The sequence below is a fragment of the Schistocerca cancellata genome, chromosome 6, assembly GCF_023864275.1.
Source record: "Schistocerca cancellata isolate TAMUIC-IGC-003103 chromosome 6, iqSchCanc2.1, whole genome shotgun sequence".
Taxonomy (NCBI): Eukaryota; Metazoa; Arthropoda; class Insecta; order Orthoptera; family Acrididae; genus Schistocerca; species Schistocerca cancellata.
In genome coordinates, this window is record NC_064631.1 from 533,573,771 (window position 1) to 533,585,946 (window position 12,176).

Consider the following 12,176-nt stretch of genomic DNA (forward strand, 5'->3'; position numbering starts at 1 on the left):
ACATTAGACATGGATAGTAATCTCTGCATGTCTAATCTAAAGGTGAGCCTGAAAAGGCTCATGAACTAGTTAATGATAATAAATATTTCCTAAGTGACAGGTTGTCACTGCATGTATCTTCATTTGATATACAGTCACAGGGTTCCACATTATCAATAAATCAATAATGGATAAGCTCACTTTTTTGTTCCTTCATTTGAAGTCTTTATCAAGAAAGCATAGCGACTACCATGAAACAAATTCTGAGATGCACCACCAAGTTTGTAAAAGGTTGGTGTAGCCAGGTCCATATTTAGGATATATGACGAACCTGTCCAGTAATTTATTTTATGCTCTCTTCCTAAATTTTGACATTGTTATTCATTTACAGTCTACCACCGTTTGCTTCTTTCATCAAATTTGTTACTGTACTTACATTGAACACACATGGAATTCAAAATTCCATCTGGTTTTGGTATGTCCATGGGCAGTTTGAGGTGGCTGCTTGCCCAATCTTCTTATTCGGTCTAAGGAGCGTATCTCGATAACAATCCCTAAGTTTACTCCAGTCTTCGTTTTCCATTTCCCCTGCAAGAAGAAATTCTTGAATTTAGTTTCTCATAGATTTTGGTATAAAGTGACATAAGAAATGCGAATAGTTATATTTTCAAATAGTATTGCCCCAGTTCCACCTCTTGTCTCAGAAACAATCTGTGATTTGTGTACACATAACATAAATGTGAAAACACATAATAATTTGCTGTCCACTCTGTTTATGCGACAACAGATTGTTGTCTTTTCTTCCATTTTAGGTCTTTAATGATGATGGCCATGTTTAAAACCATCACTCTAAGTTACCATGTGGGTTAAAAGGATAATGTCCAAGATAGTTTATTATGATGTGTGTAACAATGTGGAAGCATCTAAAACCCATCTATCTACCTGAGCTTACAATACCTGTATGGGAAAATACTGCTTCTGACTTTGAGAGGAAATGGCAGTGTCTTGGAGCTGTTGATGGAAAACATGTCACCTTGTGACAACCTTTCTTATCTGGTCCAGTATTATGAAAAGGATAGTTGCTACTTACTGTATAGTGGTGATGCTGAGTCGCAAATAGTCACAACAAAAAGATTGTCAGAAAGTGAGCTTTCGGCCAACAAGGTCTTTTTTCGAATAGACAACTCTCTCTCTCTCTCTCTCTCTCTCTCTCTCTCTCTCTCTCTCTCTCTCTCTCTACCACAGTCTCTGGCAGCTGAAGCCAAACTGTAAGCAGCAGCACTTGATGGGCCGCCCATCTCTGTCTTCATTTTCAGTGCTGGGCATGGACTGTTCTTTATATGCAAAAGTTATTTCCTGTTTATACTCAATTAATCTTGTGACTTGTTCTTTGGAACCATGTACTATGTTTGTGACGCTAGTGTTTCACAGTTCAAGTGCAATACAAAGGCTGGACACAAAGTTACAGTGGTAACACCACTTTAATGTCAAACCAGTTAGTCACCAAGCTACGTTCTATGTTCAATCAACGAAGGACTGCAAGACAAGTTTTTACAGCATGTGGGGACAGTACTCTGTCAATACGCTGCAGTGTGTAGACCATTGAATGTCATAGCAATAGTGTGACTGCTCTAACAGCATGCTTACAAAGATAGAGCAATGTTCTTGGCTCAAAATTGAAGTGGTACAAGATCAAAGTACGCAAGAATGTTCCCAGTGACTGCATGAAGCATGTGGTGGTGTTGTGTTGTCATACAGCACAGTCACATGATGGGTTGAAACATTCAGATTAGGCAGAGATGCTGTGAAAGATCACCCTCATACAGGATGACTCCATGTGGAGGATAATATAGTTCTATTTCTTGTTTTCTTGTTAGACATTGATCGCTGCTTCATTATGCATGAGTTAGCAGAAGTCACGAGTATGCCACAAAACTGCCTCCACATTCTGTTCAACATTCTATAGCACCACAAAATTGCAGCACATTGGGTACACCATGAAATGTCCAAGGTACAACTATGGCACTGCTATGCCATCGCACATGCTTTGTAGGGCCAGTACCAAAGGGAAGGTAATGACTGGGTGTGCTTGTACATACCAAACCTGAAACACCAGTCCAATGAATGGAGGCACCCGGGTTCTCCTTGTCCAGTGGAAATGCACGCTACACCAAGTGCTGCGAAGGTGATGTTAATTGTGGTGTATTACACTGGTGGGGTAACAATGCATCACATTGTACCATCAATGGTGATGGTAGATGCTGTCAACTAATGCACGTTCTTGCAACCCCACCTTCGTCCAGCACTCAGGCAAAAGTGACATCATTTCATGAAACAGCACCCCACCATTCTGTATGACAATGCATGATGCCACACCACTGCTGCCGTCCAGTATCTCTTGCATCACTGACAATGGGAGAGTCTGGAACATCCACCATATTCACTTGACATGAATCTCTTTGCCAAAGTGAAGGAACAACTGCGAGGCGTCTGGTACAACACCAGAGAAGACATTATCCACACGACAGGGCACTCAATATGAAATAGAGGCACAGATAGTATATGACACTTTCCAAACATTTGGGAAAAAGTGATAAATAATAAGGTAGCTTACACTGAAGATGTGTAATGGTAAGTACCCCTGTCAATAAAGTCATTTCAGAGAAAAATAATAGTTCTCATTACTTTTTATCCAGACCTTGTACACCAGTGGCTGATGTGGGGCACTCTTATTTATGTTATGAGTTACAGCACAAATGGCAACAATAAGGTCGAATGTAGTGCTATGTTAAGCGAACACAGACCCAGAGCAACATCAGCTGCCCTCAGGCTCATCCATGGAGGCCATTTTTTCAACAATTCTTGCCACAGCAGTTGAAAAGACAGAAGCACTAGGAGGCTCTCTTGACCAAGTTGCTTTCAGATCAGATGGCTATACATCAACTTCTGTTCCTGCCATGCAACGAAATTGCTGAGGAGGGAGAGGCATATGAGAAGTCAACGCAACAGCATTTTGCTGCATTAAGATACCAGATTCTTGAACCGTTAAACTGCTCTTTTTGTCATGGGTTGTGCCCCATACATATTGGCTTTTTTACAAACTTTGCCTCCTCGCTGGACTGGCCCAGCTCAATTTTGATGAAATGCATGCTCTCTTAAATGAAAATTATTCCATTCCATCATGGCAAGGTGATGTGGTGATATAACAGTCTTGTTGTTGTTGTTGTTGTCTTCAGTCCTGAGACTGGTTTGATGCAGCTCTCCATGCTACTCTATCCTGTGCAAGCTTCTTCATCTCCCAGTACTTACTGCAACCTACATCCTTCTGAATCGGCTTAATGTATTCATCTGTTGGTCTCCCTCTATGATTTTTACCCTCCATGCTGCCCTCCAATGCTAAATTTGTGATCCCTTGATGCCTCAGAACATGTCCTACCAACTGGTCCCTTCTTCTTGTCAAGTTGTGCCACAAACTCTTCTTCTCCCCAATTCTATTCAATACCTCCTCATTAGTTATGTGATCTACCCATCTAATCTTCAGCATTCTTCTGTAGCACCACATTTTGAAAGCTTCTATTCTCTTCTTGTCCAAACTATTTATCGTCCATGTTTTACTTCCATACATGGCTACACTCCATACAAATACTTTTAGAAACGATTTCCTGACACTTAAATCTATACTCGATGTTAACAAATTTCTCTTCTTCAAAAATGCTTTCCTTGCCATTGCCAGTCTACATTTTATATCCTCTCTACTTCGACCATCATCAGTTATTTTGCTCCCCAAATAGCAAAACTCCTTTACTACTTTAAGTGTCTCATTTCCTAATCTAATTCCTTCAGCATCACCCGACTTAATTCGACTACATTCCATTATCCTCGTTTTGCTTTTGTTGATGTACATCTTATATCCTCCTTTCAAGACACTGTCCATTCCATTCAACTGCTCTTCCAAGTCCTTTGCTGTCTCTGACAGAATTACAATGTCATCGGCAAACCTCAACGTTTTTATTTCTTCTCCATGGACTTTAATACAAGGGCTATCCACAAAGTACATTACGTTTTGGAATTAAAAATAAATAAAGTATTGGAAATTTTTTTATTATATACAGATGAAAGCCACACTTAAATACTACTTTTCTACATAGTTGCCATTTAAATTAAGGCACTTATCATAGCGATGGACGAGCTTGCAAATTCCTTTGTCGTAAAATTCGGCCGCCTGCGCCTTCAATCATGTGGTTACCTCTTTTGGGACAGAAAAGGTGTGATTTTTGTGGATTTCCTGGAAAGAGGCACTACGATAAACTCTCAAAGGTATTGCCAAACTCTGCACAACCTCAGAAGAGCAATACAAAACAAGCGCAGGGGAAAGCTGGGCTCAAAGATCTTGCTGATTCATGACAATGCCCGGGCCCACACGGCAAATGCCACTCGTGAAGTTCTCAAATCTTTTAAGTGGGAGTTGTTTCCTCATTTGCCGTATAGTCCCGACCTGGCACCGAGCGACTTCCACTTATTCCCAGCAATGAAGAAGTGGTTGGCTATGCAGCGTTTTGATGACGACGCACAGCTTCAAGAAGAGGTAACCACGTGGTTGAAGGCGCAGGTGGACGAATTTTATGATGAAGGAATTTCCAAGCTCGTCCATCGCTACGATAAGTGCCTTAATTTAAATGGCAACTATGTAGAAAAGTAGTATTTAAGTGCGGCTTTCATCAGTATATAATAAAAAAAATTTCCAATACTTTATTTATTTTTAATTCCAAAATGTAATGTACTTTGTGGATAGCCCTCGTACAACTGTTTTTAATAGTAATCTCCTAAATGCCTGTTTTTACCAGAATTATAATGTTATATCATCACAAATTCAGATCTATCAATGTTGCAAACAGCCCAACCAGTCATACTGCATCTGGCCAGTCATACTGCATCTGAGTGGCTGAACTACAGGGGTTCAATGGACAATGCTGTTTCATTGCTCTCAATGTTGTCAAATCATATGCTGAGGTTACTATTCAGGATGCTATTATTCGCTCAGCCTGAGACAAGAAAGTATGTCTAAAAGCTTTGCAATTTGATGACTCCACCTTGGAGGTGGTCTCTGAATTGGCCCATTCCTTCAGTCTCCTAGGCAGTCGGCCACCATTTATAATCTTTGACAGATATGTTGGTTGTCACTTCTGACCAAGGTAATGCATATAGCTTGGGTGACTAGGAGGAAGTAGTTGTCATCATACATAAATGACCTCATGCTCTGGCTCCAATCGCAAACAAGGGAGAGAGTCTCGATCCCTCTGCAGGCCCACACTTCCATCACACCTGAACTGTTTTCGCAACAATTTGGAGGAAGACTATCCGCACTGGTGGGCTCACTTTCAATAAAGACAGACATCTTGCTTCCGTATGTCAAGGCCTCTCATTCTGGCACTCCTCTCAGCAGGATGAATGGATATTAATGTGATTACCTCAGAGTTTCAAATTGCAATGGTGGCATGAAAGAAATTGTTGATTATGCTTGCAATGTGAAAGCTTCATTGTTGAATGTTTCTATGTACCTCCAGCTCGGTGCACCACTACTCTAACCAACAGTTCACTGTCTAGTGACTGACAACAATCAGTAGATACTCATCAAATGTCAATTTAGCATTGAGGTAGCTTACAAGAATGTTGTATGGCACCTCACCTTTCACGTGATGGACAGTGCAAACGTGGTAAACCTTTTCAGCTGAGACATCATTTCTGTTATTGGGTTTGTCATTGATGAATCAGTGAACTTCATCTCCAACCATAAACCTTTTAAGGGGCTAGGAGACATTTGTAATGATTACTCAGACTTTTTTCCTGGAGGCCTTGGCAAAGCAAAGAACTTCACAGTGCACTTCACGTTAAAGAAATTGGACCTCATTTCTTTCATGCACGGCCGGAACCCTTAGTGCTGTGAGATGCAGTGAAAGGTGAGCTGGTCAGATTCATGAAACTCAGCATCATTGATCCCATTTCTGTGAATGAGGGGGCAATGCCAGTAGTGATCATGCAGAAACCTGTGGGAAAACTTCGGTTATGTGGTAATTTTAAGGTCACAGTAAACTCACAGTCTGAAATTGACACTTATTCAATTCCAGAGCTGGAAGAACTCTTCACCACCTTCTCAGGTGGATAGTATTTTTCAAAAATTGACCTGACTGAAGCTTACTTGCAGCTGCCACTTGGCAAAGAATCACAAATGGGGATGGGCTGCCAACATTCTGCATGGTCTTTATAAGTTTAAGCGTTTGGTTTTTATCCTTTTCCAATGGTACCTTGAACAATTGCTCACAGAAGTTCCAAACTGCATTAATTATTTAGATGATGATGTTGTCACTGGGGCCATAATGGAAGAAGATTTACGGGAGCTTCGGAAACTGTTCTGCACTTAACAGGCCACCAGCCTCAACTGTAATTTAGAAAAATCCAAGTTCTTTCAAACATCAGTGGAATATCTCGCTCACTTCATCTCTCAAGATGGACTTCAGCCAATGGAAAAGCATGTGGAAGCAATCACAGCACTCCTCCGCCCCTCCAACTTGAAGGACCTAGAATCTTTCCTTGGAAAAATCTCTTATCATAGGAAATTCATTAGCAACACTGCGAAGATTACCCTCTGAACTATTTGAGGAATAAAGGCACCTCACTCTCTTTGTCAACAGATTGTGAACAGGCATTCCAGGGTGTTAAGCAGGCCTTACTGCCCACTCCTTGCTTTGCCAGTTTCCAGCTGGGGAAGCAGTTGGTGGTGGCTGCTGACATGTCTGAATGAGGCTTGGATGGCTTATTGGTGCACCATAATGCCAATCATTCTGAACAGACTGTTGCTTTTGCTTCCAGGACATTCACTGCCACCCAGAAGAAGTATCCCCAGGTAAAAAGGAACTGCTTATGATCATTTATGCATTATAATGTTACATTTTCTGTATGGAATCAAGTTCAATTTAATTACTGATCATAAACCTTTGCTATCACTCTTTGCTCCAGCCCCTAAGCTGCCCAATCAAATGGCCCACCCGCTCCAGTGTTCGGCATTTTCCTCGGCAGAAATAGCTAAGAGATACATTTCCAAAACACTACTCAGCCTGCAAATGCTGATGCCCTGTCGTATTTCCCAAAGGGCTCCAATTCAGCATTTGATCAAGAGAGTTCCTTTATTTCCACTTAGATGATGAGACCCAGCTAGCCGTGAACCACTTTCCCATCGCCAAATACCAAGTTGCTGGTGCCATAGGCAAGGATACAATATTGCAACAAGTAAATCATTACATCCTGCAGGTATGGATGGACAAGATACTTGGTTGGTACTCTAATCTCCTACAGCACTATTTTCACCTCCATCAGAGGGTCATTCTTATAGACAGCACTATTGTGATACAAAAACACTGGAACACTCCCCGGGTGGGTCTTCTGGAAGCCCTTTGGCCAGATATTTTGCGAGTCTCTTGCACCATGGACATGAGGTGTGTCTCGTACCAAGATGTTAGGCATGTGTGATGTCTACTGGCCTGGACTGAGCACCTCATTTGGAATTGTCATAAATATGAAGCACAGCAGGTAGCACTTCACCAGTCCTCCTCGCTCTGGCAGTCTTGGGAGAGAATTCTTCTCAATTTTGCTGGCCCCTTTCCAGTTACTACTTAGTTCCCTTTCTGGTTACTAGCTGGCTGATGGTCATCTATGCTTACTCCAGGTTTCCCTACATTGTTAATGGCCATTCCACTGGTGCGGAGGCCACTATTAAGATGTTCAACAGAGCCATAGTAGGCCTTCTCGCACGACTATTGTGGATTCAGTTCCATCCACATAATGGCATTTGACACATTGTGTCACTACCTTTTCACCACCAACCCAAACTTGTCTGAAACTATAAAACCAAGATGAAGAAGTATGTTCACAAGTCACTTATGGATGATGCTTCAGCCCTTGTTCTGAGTTCGTACTGCACTAACCAGATTGGGGAGAAGAGTCTGGTGGAGCTCTTCCACAGCTGCAGTGAACAATCTTGTACCTCCTGCTGCTGACACCCATTGCACTGCGCACTCTACCATTTCCACACTTAATGCTGTGCGCCTGACAGTGGACACAAAGTTTTGTGCAACAGGACAAATTGATCTTAGTGGTCGTCCAGCAGCAGACAGGACTGCGATGCATTCCTCTTGGACACAGATAACAGGGCGGTGACCCGTCATCACAACCAATTCTGCATGCAGTGGGGGTGGCCAGCCACCTCCATCCCAGCTCAAATTCCAGGATACTCCTCATGGCGAAGTTCCTCGACATCCTCATCTCCTTTTTTCCCCATTCCAGCTCTGGAGCTTTCCCTTCCTCCTCCTCTGCATCCCAGCACACCACCTCCAGATGTTCACTCATTACTCTTTTTCTAGGCCACCCACTGAGGACCAGACATCAAAGCAGTCACAGCAGGAAGTGCTGCCAGACCTTCCGAAGTAATGCCTCCATGGAGACACCTTTCAAGCCACACATGAAAATGAAGTGCCCTCTGGTACCCGGCCGTATGCCCCTATGTGGACTGACTGGGAGCTGGTCAAGCCGCCTGCCCTTCAATGCTTCGACGGACGTTGCTGTTGTCTGGCATGCCCATCAACATCCTGCCTGGTGCAGGGCTGTACCACACTGTTGCTTCCCCCCCCCCCCCCCCCCCCTCCTGTCAGGGGAAGGACTATGGTAACTCATGGAACTACCACCTCCTTAGGCAGGCATCAAAATCCATTGATACGACCACCACCAGTTGATTACTGTTACAACTCTTTTGTTTTTTGCCTCAGCAACTGTAGGCCTAAGCCACAATTGAGGGGCACTGCTGCAGATCTGCACTGCAGGATGTTCACTCAGAAACTCCCTCCCCCATTCCTTGTGCCAGGCATCACTAAAGTCATCTATATATGTCGCTGCCATTCTGCCCCTGTCTGTCTTCCTTCAGAGTACTGTGCACAGGCCCTTCTTTACTTGTGACACTGTTTGCTTTTTTATACTGGACTAATCTTGTGACTTATTCTTTGGGACTGTGTTCTTATACTGGTACAATACTAGGCATTCCACTGTCCAAAATTAACTCATGAGCATGTTCTACTGTATTGTGACCTATACAGAATTTACTTATCTCTATGTTTTTGGATTTATATGCATATTTTATAACTGAGACAATTCATTCTTTATCCATGTTGGATCTTGATGAATATGTACCTAATGTATAATCACTTACACTAGAATTTCTATCCCTGTGAGTATATTGTGCTCAGATTAATGACAACATCCTCCTTTCCAAACACTCAGATCTTCAAAAAAATATATATATTTTTTACTTCTTTAATATTCTGACGAAACAAGTTGATTTTCCTGTACTCTTTATGTGCATTCAAGTTCTAAGGCCTCCGATTTTTTTTTCACCGGACTGGAAAGAGATAGAAACATGCGCATTGTTTTAAAATGAGGCCGCGTTCATTGTCAATACATCCCAAAGATGGCAGCACCGTTCGGCAGTTGGAATTTTACCGCCAGCGGCGAGAATGATAACTGTTATAAATACTTAAAATGGCGACGTTTTCCTTACTTGAACAGCGTGCAGTTATTCGTTTTCTGAATTTGCGTGGTGTGAAACCAATTGAAATTCATCGACAGTTGAAGGAGACATGTGGTGATGGAGTTATGGATGTGTCGAAAGTGTGTTCGTGGGTGTGACAGTTTAATGAAGGCAGAACATCGTGTGACAATGAACCGAAACAACCTCGGGCTCGTACAAGCCGGTCTGACGACATGATCGAGAAAGTGGAGAAAATTGTTTTGGGGGATCGCTGAATGACTGTTGAACAGATCGCCTCCAGAGTTGGCATTTCTGTGGGTTCTGTGCACACAATCCTGCATGACGACCTGAAAATGCGAAAAGTGTCATCCAGGTGGCTGCCACAAATGCTGACGGACGACCACATGGCTGCCCGTGTGGCATGTTGGCAAGCAATGTTGACGCACAACGACAGCATGAATGGGACTTTCTTTTCGTCGGTTGTGACAATGGATGAGACGTGGATGCCATTTTTCAATCCAGAAACAAAGCGCCAGTCAGCTCAATGGAAGCACACAGATTCACCGCCACCAAAAAAATTTCGGGTAACTGCCAGTGCTGAAAAATTGATGGTGTCCACGTTCTGGGACAGCGAGGGCGTAATCCTTATCCATTGCGTTCCAAAGGGCACTACGGTAACAGGTGCATCCTATGAAAATGTTTTGAAGAACAAATTCCTTCCTGCACTGCAACAAAAACGTCCGAGAAGGGCTGCGCGTGTGCTGTTTCACCAAGACAACGCACCCGCACATCGAGCTAACGTTACGCAACAGTTTCTTCGTGGTAACAACTTTGAAGTGATTCCTCATGCTCCCTACTCACCTGACCTGGCTCCTAGTGACTTTTGGCTTTTTCCAACAATGAAAGACACTCTCCGTGGCCGCACATTCACCAGCCGTGCTGCTATTGCCTCAGCGATTTTCCAGTGGTCAAAACAGACTCCTAAAGAAGCCTACGCCGCTGCCATGGAATCATGGCATCAGCGTTGTGAAAAATGTGTACGTCTGCAGGGCTATTACATCGAGAAGTAATGCCAGTTTCATCGATTTCGGGTGAATAGTTAATTAGAAAAAAAATTGGAAGCCTTAGAACTTGAATGCACCTCGTAATGAATTTCGAGTATGTCCATTTTACCTATACATTTGAATTCAAAATTTAAACTAAAATAATTGTCACTCCCCTTATCCTCAGGGAAGAGGAAGCAGTTCCGGTCTCTGCATCACAAGGAACACATAAATGCTAAACTGTATCAAAAGACTACACAGCAAGAAAATATTGAACTGTGAGAGATTTGGCAAGAATGTGCTGAAATGCTTTGTGAGCAGATGTTAACCTGTCAGTCATGTGGTCAACAATATTTGGATCATACTTACATACGCTATTTATTCAGACGTTATTTTCTTGTGCTGATGAATACTCCTCAACCTGTGTCAACATGCTATGTTTTACAGCAAAAAGCTATGTAAACAAATTTTTAAAAAGGTGGAAGGGTGGTGGGGGTTGGTTGTTGGTTACAGGGACAGGGACTTTGTATCTGGATACAGCTCATCAATGCTGTGCACACACTACAGGCAATTCAATGCAATTTCTGCTCACAGACAACAAAGCTGTAACTTTATAGATAGTAATGGAATTTTCGGGAAAGAAAAAAACATTTGCAACATATTTCTGCAGATTCCATAATAATGTACACAGGCACTTGGTAGCATAATTTTGTGATAATGATTTAGTTCAGTTACTAGCACACATGAAAAACGTCTACCCCTGTGTGATAATCTTATTTGTTTATGAGCCATTGCTCCAATTTAAGATGTTTAATACTACTGATGTATCTTGTATACTATTCTAGTGGCAGAAAATCCAGGGTGGAAACAACAAACAAAAATGAGATAAGACAACTACACCTCAAGCTAATGGTTGTATGGGGCAGTTGATTAAGGTTTGAGCTTGGTCAGTCTGATTATGTGGGACCAAAGTGGTAAAGATTAGGCTGGTGTAACCTGGAAAAGTGAAGGTCTTTATTGATGATAGGACAGGCTGCAGCGAGGCATACAAATTTTAGGTGGGACACAGTGTGCCAAATGGATTTCAGGAAGAGTATTTGAGATTTCATGTATTCTTGCTTAAGGCAGTGGGAAAACTTCTGGCTTGTGGAGATAGACTGAGCAAGGATTCTTGGTTGGACTGGTAGAAAGCAAAATATTAGATCTACAACTTTGCTTTCGCCGTTTTGCAATAGACAGCAGTAGCGGCAAGTGGGTTTCAGGTGGTTGGTCATAGGTGTAATACAATAAGCTTAGGCATCTGTAAACATAATGCCATAAAAATATTAGTCAATTTGTGATTGCATCATCAGGTTATTCTCGATTAAGTATGTCAACTTATGTATCCATTTCTCGCCATTTGCGGGAAGTTTTAATTTTCTGCTTTAACATGAAGAAATCTGCGGCTGCGGCTCTTAAAATGCTGGGTAAGACAAATGGTGAGGGAACTATTAGTGGAAGAATGTGCAGAGAATGTTTTCGATGGTGATTTTGATCTCGAAGACCAGCATGGCGGGGAAGACAGAACGTTTTCGTAGCTACTG